Consider the following 5161-nt stretch of genomic DNA (forward strand, 5'->3'; position numbering starts at 1 on the left):
AACTGATACTACCATGGTGGCAGTAATCCAGCAGAGATTGCATGTATGGTTTGCAGGTTTGCTTCCCAAGCCACCAGAAACTCGGCAGAACCGAAATCATTGTGGCATTTTCTTTCCTGCCCCGAAACATTTGGCTTTCTAAGTTTGAAAATTGAATAGACTGGGATAGTCAAGTTAGGACCCCATGTACCACAAACAGAGCTAAAGACAGAGCCTATTACTTCCCTCCACTTGTCAAAATATGTCAAATTTGCTTAATCACCACAACTTCAAAGAAATTTTGGGGGCAACTTAGAGAGGTTAATCAAATACTGCATGATTGGAATGGCTGTGGTTGTATGAGGTGGAGAGCTGCAGAGTTGGGCTGAAACAGTTCACAGAAATCCACAGGCTTGTGGTTGCCAGGCAACCACACCGGGCTGAGATTGGCTGAACATCACTGTGAGGTGGATTTTAGGCACTAGGCGTGAAAATTTAAAATACTGGGGTAGTCAAGTTTGGACCCCATAAACCTCAGACATACCGAAAGGTTTTCCAATTACTTCCCTCCACTTCTCAAAATATGTCAAATTTTCTTGATCACTACAACTGTAAAAAACATTCTGAGGCAACATAGAGAGGCTAATCAAACACTGCATGATTGGAATGGCTTTGGTTGTATGAGGTGGAAAGCTGCAGAGTTGGGCTGAAACAGTTCACAGAAATCCACAAGCTTGTGGTGGCCTGGCAACCACACTGGGCTGTGATTAGCTGAGCACCATTGTGAGCTGGAGTTTAGGCTCTAGGATACAAGTGTGCAGTAGGAGACCTGAGTCACAATGCTGGGCGTTGCCATGGAGACCTCAGTGGCACAGAGGACCTTGTAGGGCAAGATTTAAATAGGATGAATATTCTTGGCCTGGTATGCCACAATATTCTCTCTGAAGGCTTCACTGCTCAGAATTTGTGGATGGAAATGCTTGCCAATCTACAAATGGATGTACTTTCAATGGGATATGAAATATGCCAGGGCCTGGCAGATGATCTCTGCCATGTCCTATCCTTGAGCATACCCTTTTCCCTTGTCATGTCTGTCATTTGGCTGAGTGCTGTTCCCTAAGCTATTCAGTCAAGACTTGCTGGCATCATTCACCTGCAGTATAAGAGCTTTCGGTGAAATTTCTCAGCAGAAATCCTCTGCAAGCACATAGCTTTGGATATGAGAGACAGTGGTGGAAGTTGAATTTCAAGGGCAGATATTTGACAACAATGAAACAAGCCCCGAATAAGATCTTTACATGTTTCCCAGATGAATATGTTTGGAACTATTGGGGAAGACGGAGATCAAGACTGAGAAGAGTGCACACCCATTTCAAGGTACAAAAACCAGGGAAAAACATGGGAAAGCAAGAGAGCTGCTTAATCTGTTGTAAAAATCTTTGATGATGAAAGGAAAAGTATATTCTCATGATGATTTAATCAGGCTGTAGAAGTGAAGTCCTCATATTGGTTGTCCTATGTGTGGCCTTCTGCATTGGGCAGTGGATGCAGGACAGGAGGTCTTCAAATAAATCTGGTGGAACACAAAATACTGAAAAAAAAATCAGCCTAAATCCTGTGTGTTCCTTCCCTTTGAGAACATATATGGATAATGTAGGAAGTTTCAAAAGAGAAAATGTCTATTGGGTCATGGTTTCACCAATGAAATGGTCACTTCACATAACATTATGAATTTTGCTTTCACACTTGCTCATGTACCGGGCCTGAGTAAAGCAGAATGCAGAGTAAGCCTGGTCAATAGTTGTGCATTCCATAAGTGGTTTTAAAACCAGTGAAACCCTTTGGACTTAGTGTTTGTATTTTATTGGTTGATTTATTTTTCAAATTGTTTGTTTTACTATTTTTAACTTTGTGAGTCAGGGAAGCCCTCACTCATAGTGATTCAGACCTCTCCAAAAGCTCTGAAGGTATTCATGTAACAGCTATTACATGTTGTAAGTTTCTCCTATTAAAACTTGAAAGACTAACAGACTCTGCCACTTTTCATCTAAATTCAGTGTTGGGCTAAATTCAGTGTTGGACTTTTTACAAGTCCTTTGCAATGTGTCCTCCTCTAGTCACTGGTCGTGCTGGAATTTACTTTCTTGTGAAGAGAGGATTTGAGCAAATTGACACAAGTACAGTTTGCCACTACTCTGCACACCTGGTTAAGTATCGAGTTCCCTAAATGGTGTGTGTTTTATTTTGATATCTGCTCACACTTTGCTCATCCAGTTAGAACCACAGGGCTCCAGGCCATAGCGTTCCAGGCCTAAACAAGAAAATTTCCATTCAGTTTTGGGAGTTCATTCGTCTCTCATAATTACTTTTTCCACAAATGTGTGCTTCAGGAGAGGCCCTGTCCAAATGTGGAGAGGCCCATTTTCATTCATTCACTTTCAGACTTTCTAAGATTTTCAGTTACTAGAGGTTTGCCCAGACTTGCCATTGTCAAGGGACAGTGCACTTCACTTGAAGTTGTGCAGTATTACTTCATGTGTCTCCATGGAAATTCCACCAAAGGGAAACTCTTGATGTAGTCATGTCCAAGTGTTGCTGAATAACAAAACATAACTAACAAAGGATGTGAATTCAAGAAGAATGAGGAAAGGAGGGATTATCTCTATTTCAGTGCAGGTTGACCTTTCAAAGAAACAGTAATTCCTATCAAATAGGAGGTAAAATCTTTGGTAAAGAGACATGGACATGACACGCTCAACTTTATGTCACTTTTTTTAAAATGGCAAGGGAATTTGAGAAATTCTTGGCTGCTTAATTGTCCCTTTTTTCAAATTTCTCTTAGGCAAGACACTCCAGCTTCTTCAAACCATGGTACTGTTCCTTCCATGTAAAAAACCAAAGCAAAAAACAAAATAAATTAAAACAAAACACATGAAATACCATTTGAGAGCCCACAATTGCTCAGCAGGCCCATGCAAACACTATTCAAGAAGCTAGAGGTACAGAAGACTCAGCCTTCAGCCCATGGCCTGAAGTTTTGTCTCTATCATGGCCCCTCAGTTCCCTGGCATGTGCACATTAACTCATGAATCTTTACTCATTTCCTTTTCAAATACACAGGGTCCAATATATTTGAACCCTGTTCACCTGGGCAGTAATGATCCAAGGACACACCAGAGGAAGGGCAGCCACCCCCTTGCCTCGGGCCTTGGAGCTTATCACAATAGAAATGGACACCTGAACAAGGGGAGCCAAAACAAAAAGAGGCATATTCCTAAAGCCTGAAGCACAGAAGCTACCTATAGACCAGTAGTGGGATTTCACAAATTATGTAAGAATCTCTGTGCACATGGTTGGCATGGTGGCTCATGCCTATAATCCCAGCCATCTCGGGGCTGAGGTGGATGGATCCTTGGGAGTTCCACTCCATCTTGGGCTACGAATTTATCTCAAGGCCTCTTTCAACAACCACATAAGATGCTGTTTCCAAAAAGAGGACAACAGAAAACTAGACACACTTGGTCCAGGTCCCTGGGTTCACTACAAGAGTTGTGGAGTCTAAATATTCCATGCCATGAGAAAATACCTGGGATTTTTAGGGAAAGGGGCAATTGCATCCCGTTTCTAAGGGTTTCCATTTCACCATGTTACATTTGAATTCTGGAAAAACCTGCTGATGATAAGCTATCTAATATTATGTTGGTTTGGTATTGAGCTAGTACCTCATGTTTAGTGTTCAGGGTTATGCTGGAGTGGCTGCAGAACTCCTTGAAATAGCGATTGCAGACATGTGAACCCCGAGGAAGCTGGATAGTTGAAGCAGGCACTCCAAATATTCATGCACTGCAAGGATTCACTTTCATTTGGGGACTCATCTTCTGGTTGCTGGCTTTTAATGCTAACTGATACTACCATGGTGGCAGTAATCCAGCAGAGATTGCATGTATGGTTTGCAGGTTTGCTTCCCAAGCCACCAGAAACTCGGCAGAACCGAAATCATTGTGGCATTTTCTTTCCTGCCCCGAAACATTTGGCTTTCTAAGTTTGAAAATTGAATAGACTGGGATAGTCAAGTTAGGACCCCATGTACCACAAACAGAGCTAAAGACAGAGCCTATTACTTCCCTCCACTTGTCAAAATATGTCAAATTTGCTTAATCACCACAACTTCAAAGAAATTTTGGGGGCAACTTAGAGAGGTTAATCAAATACTGCATGATTGGAATGGCTGTGGTTGTATGAGGTGGAGAGCTGCAGACTTGGGCTGAAACAGTTCACAGAAATCCACAGGCTTGTGGTTGCCAGGCAACCACACTGGGCTGAGATTGGCTGAACATCACTGTGAGGTGGATTTTAGGCACTAGGCGTGAAAATTTAAAATACTGGGGTAGTCAAGTTTGGACCCCATAAACCTCAGACATACCGAAAGGTTTTCCAATTACTTCCCTCCACTTCTCAAAATATGTCAAATTTTCTTGATCACTACAACTGTAAAAAACATTCTGAGGCAACATAGAGAGGCTAATCAAACACTGCATGATTGGAATGGCTTTGGTTGTATGAGGTGGAAAGCTGCAGAGTTGGGCTGAAACAGTTCACAGAAATCCACAAGCTTGTGGTGGCCTGGCAACCACACTGGGCTGTGATTAGCTGAGCACCATTGTGAGCTGGAGTTTAGGCTCTAGGATACAAGTGTGCAGTAGGAGACCTGAGTCACAATGCTGGGCGTTGCCATGGAGACCTCAGTGGCACAGAGGACCTTGTAGGGCAAGATTTAAATAGGATGAATATTCTTGGCCTGGTATGCCACAATATTCTCTCTGAAGGCTTCACTGCTCAGAATTTGTGGATGGAAATGCTTGCCAATCTACAAATGGATGTACTTTCAATGGGATATGAAATATGCCAGGGCCTGGCAGATGATCTCTGCCATGTCCTATCCTTGAGCATACCCTTTTCCCTTGTCATGTCTGTCATTTGGCTGAGTGCTGTTCCCTAAGCTATTCAGTCAAGACTTGCTGGCATCATTCACCTGCAGTATAAGAGCTTTCGGTGAAATTTCTCAGCAGAAATCCTCTGCAAGCCCATAGCTTTGGATATGAGAGACAGTGGTGGAAGTTGAATTTCAAGGGCAGATATTTGACAACAATGAAACAAGCCCCGAATAAGATCTTTACATGTT

Source organism: Cavia porcellus, unplaced genomic scaffold (assembly GCF_034190915.1).
Source record: "Cavia porcellus strain 051 isolate PalLab524CR breed Dunkin Hartley unplaced genomic scaffold, mCavPor4.1 scaffold_82, whole genome shotgun sequence".
Classification (NCBI taxonomy): domain Eukaryota; kingdom Metazoa; phylum Chordata; class Mammalia; order Rodentia; family Caviidae; genus Cavia; species Cavia porcellus.